The sequence below is a fragment of the Panicum virgatum genome, chromosome 1N, assembly GCF_016808335.1.
Source record: "Panicum virgatum strain AP13 chromosome 1N, P.virgatum_v5, whole genome shotgun sequence".
NCBI lineage: Eukaryota > Viridiplantae > Streptophyta > Magnoliopsida > Poales > Poaceae > Panicum > Panicum virgatum.
In genome coordinates, this window is record NC_053145.1 from 16,947,409 (window position 1) to 16,959,908 (window position 12,500).

Here is a 12,500-nt window from a genome sequence, read left to right on the forward strand (position 1 = left end):
GAGGGATTAGGGTAGGGTGGGGTGGGGATGCCCCGGCCGTGGATGGTGGGCGGGCGGCGCTGAGGTGAGAGTCACTGTCTGGAGCGGAGGAGGACGGAGGCCCGGGGGTGAGGAAGAAGATGTTAGTGGGCTAATTTTCATGGGCTTTCAGACGATAAATCTCATTTCCACTTCGCTGATGTATAGCTGCACCCTCTACAATCTGGCCATCAATGGCCTGCACCCGGGCCAGTAAACCCCACTACACAGTACAACGTAGATGCCCACAACACACACGCACATTCACCCCTATGAACACACGTACGCAAACCCTACCCCTATGAGCACCTTCAAAGAACTGAGCACCAGCAGATCCGAAGATTCCCGAAGTCACCACTCAAAAATAAAAAAAGTAAACCCCACTACAGCCTTCCTTTTCCCTGCTAATCTGCTATTCGGCTCTGTTTCATCCCTGGACATCACATTGATCCCGTCGGCCGTCGTGCTCTCCGGCGGTTTACATCTTTCGCCGTAATTGCTGGAGCCAACCGTCTTTCGAATAACGTGGATATACTTAGTGCAGATTTGGACGCGTGTTTATTTGCAATAATAGTAGGCGCGAGCTCCGCCTTCCGCCCCCTGCCGGTCGCCGCGCCTACACCTCAACGCGCACGTGTGGTGGCCGCGCCTCCGCCTGGTTCCTGCGCCGGATCCTTTCCGCCGTCGTGGAACGGATTTCCTAGGGGAGAGCAGATCAGGAATCCGTTTCAACACTATCCTTTGGCTAGGGGATATTTTGGCCCGTTCATAAATATTTGCATGGAGAATTGATGGCAACCGAAGCGACAGAGAAAAGAAGAGGTATAGAAAAGAAGAGGTAAGTTTAGCAGAACTAAATACTGAATTTTCTGTAGATGTTCTAGCTTCCATTTGATTCGAAGCCACAATTTGGTATTGGCATGGAAAATTGTTCTATAGCAAACATGAGATTGACTAGAGAAGCTTTAATTTTGGCTTTCCAATATTTTGCTTAGATACAACACAAACCAGACAATCCCGTTCTAAAGGTAAGATAAACTATTTGTAAACATATGCAGACCTTTTACCCAAACGCAAGATAAACAAATATTTTTAACTTCATCCTCACCATCGAGGGGATCAGACCAACATTATTACACAATGTAGCAACCACACCACATTCTTACAAAACGTTTAAAGTATAAAATATGCTTATTGAAAGTCAATCCGTAAACTAAAATCCATAGGATGTGAAGAAACAAAAGCCAATATCTCGAGCAAGCGACATGTCTCATCCTCCCCTTTTAATTCACACTGTGCTGCAGCTGCACCCAATATGTTCTCCTTAATAAAACCTGCAAAAAAAAATTTTGGTTAACAATTGTTTAAAATAATATCGTTCCTAGAGAACCAAATCACCTAAAACATTGCCAATATGCCAATCAATATCTTTTGGTGGTGCTAAACCAAAAACTAAGTGAATAAGTTGCAAACTTTACTTCCAATCCAATTTCGCCTAGCTAAATTATACTTTGCAAGTACTCACCCCTTTTCAAGTACGACATACAAATTTTAATCTCTAAATGTATTATGTGCCAAATCTCTTGTGTAACCTTTATACTACTATTAACAAGATTTTTATACATAAAGTGTACCGTGAAGAAGCTATTAGCTTGTAGGGACCATGTGAAGGTCTCCCTCCCCTCTTGTAAATCAACATAAACAACTTACCCACTGTATGGAGCCAGTCCTGTAGTTTATCCCCCACTAAAACTCTCTTAGAAAAGATATTTAGTGGTTTGGTGCTAAGCACTTTCGCTATCATAGCATATGTCAGTCGGCGAACCATGTTAGACAGAAATGGGAATTGGGACCAGCCATATATCTTCCTCAAATCTTATTTGTGAACCATCTTCAAGCGAAAAATGTCGAAGCTAAGAAACTTATCCTTCGCCCCCATTCGGCTTCTCAGCAACTCTTGCCCAGTGCCTTATTCATTGCATAGTTTAAATGACCATTTACTAAGCAATATGTATTTTGAATATCCAGATTTTGTATTCCCAAAGCACCTTGTTCAAACACATTCAACTGTAACATGAATTTCCCTAGTAATCTAACACAGCGGACGAGAATTTGTTTCCAAGTTTTGGCTACACCCTATTTAATTAAGATCCAAAGATTTGAGATATAAGAAATAGAGGAACCAATTAAGGACACGTACCATTAATATTCATGCATAAACAGATCAGAATTTTAATTGACACATTTATTATAAAGAAAAGGAAATAATTAAACCATATGGACCGTACAACAACATGTAGAGATCACTTACGACAGCAGCAAGGAAGATAGGATTCTGGCAGTTCACTCTAGCGCGTCAAACCTCGCCTTGTGGCCCACCCTGTTTCTGGATGCCAACGACGGAGAGCAAGGCCCAGAGATGCGTCAGGAACTCCCCGCCTTGCTCCAGCTGATCGACATGCACATCCACAAGTTTCCTTGGAATCGGAAAGTGCGATGTACAGGACGGTCCCTGCCCAGAACTCTGCCATCACCCTCCAACACAGTTCTGTCTTGGAGCTGAAACAGTTGCTTCCCAAGCTTGACACCTTTCTGAAAGGTCGTCAGGCTATGACCTGAAATTTCACATCCTTGAATTGCCCTTTCCTTCTCCTCCTTGGTCATCCTTGTTCGTCCTAGATCTTTTGCTTTGTGCAAGACTTGTTGAAGCCTGAACGCTCATCCTCCTCGTCCTCCGGAGACATGCTTCTTCGTGCCTGCCTCAAGACTGACTGAAGCACCCTCATCGTGTTTTTGCTTTTCCCTGGTAGGATCTCCGGGAGAAATGCCACCAGGTAAGCGCAGTACCCTGACAATGCTGTAGCAGCTTTATGAGCATCAGAGTTGATTTCCTTGTCAAATATGTTACAGTACCAGGTTGCAATGTGCCACATCAGGATGGTGTCCGTGTGATTTTGAGTCTCATTGATCCATGAGAATTCAGGCCCAACCTGGTTTCTCTCTAGAGTTTTGGTGCCCCTGGTTAGCTGACGGCCATCTTCATGGATAACACGCTGAAGCTCGACGGCGAGAATTCTTTTGACGCTGTGCGGCATGATTACAGGCTCTTCTTCTTCTGGGTGATGCTTAATGAAACTATATGAGTCATAAGAGAGCATATGTTTCTTGAACAAGGATACACATGTATTCATGTGATTGCCGCGGTCATAATCTTCGATAAGTGAGTATTGCCCGATCTTGTTCTGCCAATAAGGCGGAGTCAAGCAGTTAAGAGTTTTTCCAGCAAACCTCTCAAGTACTGTAGGACTGTAAACCAATCCTGTATCTTGAGGATATTTCTTCAGAGCATTAAATATTGTACGCCAGTACAGTGGCAAAATAGGTCTTCTTTGGAGCCAGTCAACTAGAACAATGATGAACATTTCTACGGCCGAAATGGCAAGGCCGAGTGCTCCAAACGTCACACCACTAAACAACCAGCCGCTGAACAGCAACCGGCCGCCGGACAACCAATCCAGACATGGCCATGCCAGGGGGAGACAATACCATGCTAGTATATCCTGCAATACTGCCCATACTTCTTGTGCAACTGATAGCATGCCAGGGGGAGACAATACCATGGAGTGATAGGTGGTGAAGCAGTAATCGTGAAGGAAAGCCAACTGCACCTCAATAATGGTGAATACCCTGTCGCAGCAGTCTGTTGACAGCAGCCTCGTCAATTCATCCCGACGATGCCCTTCTTCGGTGGAGGCAATCCCAAAGTAGAGCCTTGTTAAAATCCGGCAATAGTTGTAAGAGAGGCAGGTGTCTCGACAATCTCGCTTGTCATCATCATCTTGCCATTGCTGCAGAATGCCTTTGATCTGGATCATTTCCCCATCTTTCTTCATCCTATCTGCTGCTGGTTGAATCAACGGCATGTCAAGCACAAAACACAGGTACGCCAAACTGTTGAACACCGCAAGTCGGTTAGTCCCAGGCAAGCACCACAAGAGGGGAGAAATTGTGAGCATCAATTTGAAATGCTGCCACCGCAGGGGCGGGCTGTCGCTGCGAGCGTAGGCTGCCATCTCCACAGCGCCCTTGGAAGCGGTAATGATTAGGAGTATGCAGGATCCGACGTGGTAGATGTTACCGGAAGAGGACTTCCAGACTACGGCACCGGCGATGTAAGTTACAATAGCACTCGTCGGCAGGTAGTAGGCAGCCATCGCGCTGCGCTGGACCAGCCAGTGGCCGGAGCAACGGCGCATGGGGCCCAAGAAACACTGGAGGAGACGTAGCAGCAGCCCTGCCACCACTGCTATAGTCACCCTGGTGTCGAGGCTTGCTTGGTGAAAGGCTACGGACGCTACCACAGCAGCCACCAAGACCAAGGAGTACGCCGCCCACGCCCTCCATGGCGCCATCTTGCTTCTCCCTCAACCCACTCCTGGCTGGCGCCCTCAGATCAGATCTCGGTTGCTGCAGAGAGAGAGAGGCGTTTGGGAGAGGAAATTAATAAGCTGTATGAATAATAATGGAGAGGGACGACAAGATCAGTCGGTATAGAAACAACTAGACAGGTATGTTTTTACATGGCTGATACATACAACATCCAAGTCGCAAACATAACTGTTACGTAATTAAACGAGGGTTGAACCGATGTGGCATCGGCGCAATGCACGGGTCTAACCGGTGACTACTACGTCAGCTGTCAGGAAGGCAATGGCTAGTTCAGAGCCGTGAGTGACCGGTTACAATGGCACCCTCTCATCGGTTTAATCGGTGGTGCTCGCAGAAAAAGCCCAACGGCTACAAACGACTCTATGGACTTGGTGGCCTATATACATGTCATCCCCCGGTCATTTGAAGTTTGCTGGAGTTCACATACATCACACCCACATCTAAGACCACCCCCAAGCCATTCAAGATTTTAGTGATCACATCCTTAGTCCTTAGCACACCTTTGAGAGTGTTAGTGCTAGATTAGCTCTTTAGTGAGTGAGATAGCAAGGTGTTGTACCTTGTCAGCTGGTTCTAGAGTGAACCACTAGAAGATCTCGGTGCGCCGGCCCCTTGGAGCCTTGTAGGCTCGTCGGCAACGTTAGCGACCCTCCGACTTGGTGTGGAGCGGCGTCGACAATTTTGTGCGGGGACGTGGAGACCCCCACCGTTCTTGGTGAAGCTCCTTAGTGGAAAGCGGGATCAAGGTGACTGTGATTATGTTCACAGAAGAGACTTGATTACCGTGAAGCGATACTCTTCGTGAGTGCTTCGAGAACGTGGATGTAGGTGTGCCTTTGTGGCTAGCCGAACCACGGGATAAATCTTTGTGTCGAGAGTTTACTTCCTCTCATCCCGCCTTTACATTTCCGCATTTCATACTAGCAATTTTTGTGTGCCTTTACTTTCATAGAGTAGTATCTTGATAGAATTGGCTATATGTTGCTAAACTCTTTTTGGGATTGGAGTTTCACACTAAGAAGAATCGTAGTTGCACATTTAGATAGCACATTTTAGTTTAAATTTTGTACAAACTAGTTGGAGCCATATGTTAAATTTTTAAGTTGTCTAATTCACCCCCTCTTAGGCTAGAGCACCCGATCCACTTTCACAAACTGGTAACAATGCGTAGGAAAGGAAGATCGGCTAGTCAAACCCGCCGTTTCTGACGATTATTATTGTCCTGAGCTCTCAACTTTTTTTGAAATTTAACTAGGCGCCGCAGGCAAATTCGGCGGAGGATTTGACATCAATACGTTCGCACGGATTCATCAGACTGGTAACAACGGGGTTGCCTGCCCTTGGCTTCTTGAAATTCTTTCCCTTTTGCTATTTTACACATCCAACATTGGCTCCCTGGAGACATGTCCCTGCAAGAATCTGTTGAGCTCGTGTCACATATGGAAGGTATAACTTCTACTCTTTATTCTTATTTTCCCATAGTTTCTATTATTTCACAATTTCCTTTCTTGTTTCTACCGGTATTCATTGCTCTATCTTATTAGTAAGCTGTAACAGCACTGGGCAGCCCCCCCCCCCCCCGCGCGCGTCGCTCCTCTTGGCAACAATCTGCGCCGCCGGCAAACTCCCCTCCCCGGGTCGCCCCTGATGGCCGCCGCCGCCGCCGGCGTCCCGCGCCCGTCCGGCGGTGTCCGTCTGGGCGGCGGCGACCCCCCCCCCTCTCCCCTTCCTCCTCCCCCGCCTCCCTCCTCCTGGCCCCCAAACTTGCCCTCGACGTCGACTCGCCGCCGGCCGCCGGGGTTGGATCCGGCCGTGGCCTCGCCGGATCCGGGGTCCGCCGGGCCGGATCTAGGCGTTTCCGGCTGGATTGCGCCCTCCCCCACCTCCTGCCGGCCTGGGTGCCACGGCGTCGCGGCCGCCTGTGGCTTCGGGTGGCCTCGCCGCCGCCGATGCCGCTCCATGGCCGTGGCCATCGCCGCTCGTCTCGGCTGGTTGCGTCCCGCGCGCCTTCGTCCACCGGACCGCCCCTTCTCGTCGTTGTGGCCTCCGGGCCTAAGGATCCCCTTCTCGTGGCCGCGGGTTGGGGGTTAGTCCCTTCCCTTGGCTGCTACCCGTGGTCGCCGTGGGTCGTGGGGGTTCCTCTGCCGGTGGGGGCGCTGCCGTCGGTGGACGCTCGTGGCGGGCGGCATTCGTCTAGTTCTCAGGATCTCGGGCGAAAGCTCTGCCTAGTGTTGTGCTGGGCCAACAACGATAGCGCTTGCGGGCGTCGTTCCCCTGCATGGAGGCGTTGTTGTGTTGTCCTGGGAGACGTCGTCCTTCCGCCTCATCGCTGCGGTCTCCATCCTTTCGGCGCGGCTTGTGGTGGGTCGTCTTCACTGGGGTGGGTGCTCTAGGGTGGAGTTGAGGTTAAAGCCTTTGCCTGTCTGCAGGCCGATGATGGCAACGCCTTTGGGCACCGCTTTCCTTTTTGGAGGCATCATTCGTTCGCTCCTTCCCCCGCCGTGCCCACCATGGCTGGTCGCCTTCCTCTGTACCTGGCTCGCTCTGATTTATGCACTGTCGTCTTGGAAGCCTAGGTCATGGCAGATGCTTTGCCGCCCTGTTGCGATATCAACTTTTGCTTGCAGATGGTGGATCGCTGGCGGATGCGTTGCCGCCGTACATTGGTGGATGCTTTGCCACCTGTGGTTACTTCGAGCTTGGCGGATGCTTTGCCGCCATTCCTCTATGCTTTTGCCGCTATGGTCGTGCTTCTAGGTGGATGCTTTGCCACCGTCTCCTGCTTTGTGTTGGCGATAGATTTTTGTGCAGGTCCAGCTCTTCGGGTGGCCTTTGTTTGGGTGGCTTGTTTAGAGTGTCCTCCCCCTCCATGTTTCTTCTGTTGTTTGTGGCCATTTGTGAGTTTGTATGTACTTTTTCTTCAGTTTTTCCTTTTTCGTTAGTCCTTTGTGTTCTTGTGTGGTCCAAGTCCTGTTTGGCCGCAACAAGGTTGTGTCTGTAACTGTTTTCTTCTTAATAAAAAATGTGCTCAGGCACGGTCACGAAGAAAATTATTAGTAAGCTATAGCTCAGCCTAACTTGGACTACCAGAGCTAACTCTCGGCATAATTTCTGGATCAGGGGGTAAGGATATGTATTTCATATTCCTCTAACAATTTGAACTACTGCCTCCATTAGTTTTGCTATGCATTGCTTCTGCAATAGATTTTAACAACTTCACCTTTTATATAGGAACCTAGCATCTTCCAAAACTTGTAGATGTAACACCCCCAATCCCAAATATGGCTCTGTTCTACTCACATGTTGAGTAAAGCACGCACTCGCACCAATCTCGCTTATGCTTTCGTCTTCGCTTTATGTAAAACGGTAAACCCAGGGGTTCCGAGCCTCACCCTCAACTAGCAAAGTGGACAACTCTCCACCATTGCCATGTCACTCACACTTGGGCCTCTAGTTGCCATGTCACTCACACTTGGGCCACTAGTGGGCTCAAATTTATTCTTGTTAAGCCGGGACGTCATAGTAGGTCTGCTCAAAGCTTTAGAAATGATGATGGTGAGTACAATATATTGCTTGTCTAATTAAAATTCGCCCTTCTAGGTTTGCAAATGAAGAATTGCAAATTTGAAGCCTGGATAAATATGTGGAATCCCTATTCTATTTTATTACCAACTAACGTTCACTTGTAATATGGCACTAGATCAACGGACCACAATCATTTGGGTGCACTGTAGCAAAACCTTTACTATCAGTAAGCATTAGTTAACATATTTTACTGAACTGTGAATCCAATGGCTCATCCAGCAGGCATATAGTTCTATGTTTTCAGTTACTCCTAACACTATATCATGAACTTCCCTCGATCACTTATCTGGTGTGGTTTTGACAGCAATCAAAGTTCATTACAGCAAACGAAGGGAAAGAACTCGGTCACATTGAGGCCCTTCAGTTATTTCCCATATTTTAACACTTAATCTATTCAGGGTCCAAAGGCTAGAGTTTGACTGTGGAGTAGTAATACAGAAAAAAGAGGGAAAATAGTGTTACCTTTGCTGGGCCGGGTCCTCAATTGGATGTTGGGTTGTGCTGAGAGTGAGGTCTTTTTGTCACAGAGACAGTGTGGGACGGGCATGGCTGTGTTTCGGTGTTTTTCCTTACTGCGCGATCAGCTTCCTACTCTTGCAATTATTTTTTGCGGCTGTGCCTGAGCACGTTTTTCATTAAGAAGAAAGCAGTTATAGACAATTAGAATCATGCATTTACCTCCGGCAGAGAGTAAAATTATCAAATTCACGTCCAGTGGAGTATTGAATTCAGGTCCATTTGCGCCGATCATTTGCATCCAATAGCATAATCAGTTTGTTCAGATTAACCATGCCATGTCCGCCTCTTCAGAGCACGGCGAGCACATTGCAAGCTTCGACGAGGTCTCGCATGCGAGGTGCTACTTCAGCAGCAGTCCGGCAGGGCAATCGCTCGGTCAGGGTTTCTACGAAGATCGCAGCAATACATGGCTATGCATCCTGTTGCAAATGGCAGTTTTTCCTGCCTGGAAAATCTGTACATGCCAGTGTGCCGCAGTCATCCTCTTCATCAGAGCAATATATGCGGCCCCTCCCCGTTTTTATGTGTGTGTTGTTGCAAATCAAATGCAAGTAAAGTCACCTGCTCGTGTGGAGCAGAACTCGACCGTACTCAGAAGATGATTTTGTCACCATTCAGAAAGGACCGTACCATCTGGAGAGAGTTTTCTCACCACTGTTCTTGGACCTCTTCCACATGGCAGAGGTCGTTGCCGTGCGTGCTGTAGATCGCTGAGGTCGCCAGCAGAAGTTGGACCAGCTGGCTCGTGTGGTGCGATAAACCAAGAAGGATTCTTGTTCAGCCTATTCGGCTGGGCTGAAACGGTTGCTGCTGGTGACCGTTGGGATTGATGGCTTGTGACCGTTGTCAGCGTGGAACACTGTAGCTACAGGGCTGCTATCCAAACCGAACAGGCTGATTAATTAGCCGTGTTGGGAGGGTTCCTATTCCACACGGTATGGTGATGCGACTGATGTTGCAGCTGGCGTGGCTTGGATGGCAACATGGTTCCTGTTCAACTAGCGTGAAACTCTCATTCCAAAATAATTTTTGCAATCTATAGCCAATACTAACAAAAAAACTATACTAAAAAAGTAAAGGCATACAAGTTGCAGGTAAGAATTGCAGAAACGTAATGAACAGATGAGGGTAAGCAATAAGAAAGCGAAAATAACATAGTATTTCCAATGTTTGCAGTGTATTATTGATTAATCAATCTTCTCAAATCTAATCCAGGTTCATTGGAACTATATAACCCCATACCCAGAACTCCAATTAAGAAAAAACATGGAACTGCCTACAGTATACAAAATAAACTTGATAGCTAGTCTCTTCAACACCCCCCCCCCCCTCCCGCACAAACAAATAAAAGTAAGAAAGCAAACTCTAGAAACGAAGATTTTGTAGGGAGTTATTGATTAATCAATCTTCCCAAATCTAATCCAAGTTCATTGGAACCCTATAACCCCATACCCAGAACTCTAATTAAGAAAAAAATGGAATTACCTGCAGTATAAAAAATAAACTTGATAGCTAGCCTCTTCACCCCTCCCCCACCCCCCAACACACACAGAGAGAGAGAGAGAGAGATAAAAGTAAGGAAGCAAACTCTGGAAACGAAGATTTATCCCGTGGTATCAGTAGGTACTAAGTCATCTCTAGTCTATATTGTTGAAGCACTCGCTAAGAGTATTGTTTTTTTGCGACCAAGTCTCTTCCAGGACAACCCTAACTTGGCACAAAGGTTCATACAGTAAGGCTCACGTCAAGTTCCCGGTCACCTTGATGCCACTTTCCACTAAAGACCTTCTTCATGAAGGATGAGGGTGTCCACGTCCCCAACACAATGGTTGTCGATGTCGCTCCACACCAAGCCGGAGGAAAAAGACTTGCCGGCGAGTCTCCAAGACTCCAAAGGACCGGCTCACCAAGATACAACTTTGGTTCACTCTAAAACCAATCCAAAAGGTAGCAACATCTTGCTATCTCTCATTCTCACTAGAGCTAAACTTGCATTAACACTCTCAAGGATGTTCTCAGGCCAATGGATGTAATCATTTGGTACTCTTCTAGTTTGGAAGTGTTTTCAGGGTGTATGACTTCTCCTAACTTCAACAACCTCAAATGATTCGGGGTGAGACGTTTTTATAGGCTACTGTCGCCACCGTCGGTTGAACCAGACACACTGTGCCTGCTACTAGTCGTTGAACTTACCGTTGAGCTCCAGTTATCCTTGTCTGCTGACGTCGTCATTGCACCGACCATCAGTTCCACCAATTCTGAAGGCTTTGTCCCTCATCCTCATCTGCTACTTGACATGCTCTCTTATCAATGTCAACGCTCTTGATTGCACCATTGGTTCAACCGGTGCCTCTGTGACCTCTTCACTTGATCCCCGTGTCAACTTAGCATTGCACTGACCCATTAATTCTCTAACCCATCAGTTTAGTCAGTCGCCTGATTTCTAGTGCACTTTGTCCAACTTGTCTCGGTTGTGTCATTTGGACACCTTGACAGCAATTTGGACATCTTGACTATGGATTGAACAACATCCATAGGAGCTACAAATCCTACAAACCGCACTTACAGACTTTGTTTGTCCCATTGATCATATTATCATATAATTACTAAAATCACAAGCTAATGGAACCATGCTTGTCACAATTTCAAAGAGAAACACAGGCAAAGAAGAACTTATATAGTTTTTGTGTGAGAGCTCATCAGATGAGCACACCCACGAGCTAAATAATCGTGTGTTAGCCCACACCTACCTATAGATGGCCACGTGGCATGCAGCCCATGGGTCAGCCCACAGCACGGATTTTGGCACGGCATGGGGTCAATCGGGCCTGGGCGGCACAACACATACCTAACCTTGCAAATAGATTAGAAACCATACTATACCCACATCAATCTATTATTATGAGAAACATTAATATTACTCATCTCGCTCCAAATTAAACCACCACCACCACCACACATCAATCCATCCCAAATATTTTCGCTCATAATGTCATAAACTATTAGCCAAACATGGTTATAACCCAATAAAAATTGATTTCCCAAAAAAAATTATAGTAGGCTGTACCACACTGTTTTACACAGAGTAGCTACTAGTCATACTGAGTCATGTCCAACAAATTTCAGTCAATTTTGATAAAATTTAAAAGTGTGAACGCCAGGCTTTATTTCCAGGGTCCGGCTGTTGATGTGAGATCCACCTATAATTCTTGCCATATTATTTTGCACAGAGTAGCTGCTAGTCATGCTGAATCATCTCCAACAAATTTCAGCCAATTTCGATAAAATTTAAAAGTGTGAACGCGAGGTTATATTTCCAGGATCCGGCTGATGACGTGGGACCCACCTGTAATTCTAGCCACACTATTTTGCATAGAGTAGCTGCTAGTCATTCTAAATCATCTCCAAAAAAAAGTTCAGTTAAATTCAATAAAATTTTATAGTTTGAACACGATGTTTTATTTCTAGGGTCCGGCTCTTGATGTGGGCTCCACCTGTAATTCTAGCCATACTGTTTTGCACAGAGTAGCTGCTAGTCATACTGAGTCATTTTCAACAAATTTCAATCAATTTTGATAAATTTTTATAGTATGAACGCGATGTTTTATTTCTAGAGTCTGGCTCTTGAAGTGGGATCCACGTGTAATTCTAGTCACACTGTTTTGTACAGAGTATGTGCTAGTTATATTGAGTCATCTTCAATAAATTTCAGTCAATTTTAATAAAATTTTATAATGTAAACGTGTGATTTTATTTCTAGAGTCCGGCTCTTAATATGGACCGACATTTATATGTAGTCGTACTGTTTTGCACAAAATATCCATTTCAGACCACCCCAACCCAAATTTACATAGGACCCGCCCGCCCTACCCAAATACCTAATATTTCCTCCATCCACAAAAGAATGCAATTCTCGTTTTTCGAGAAGT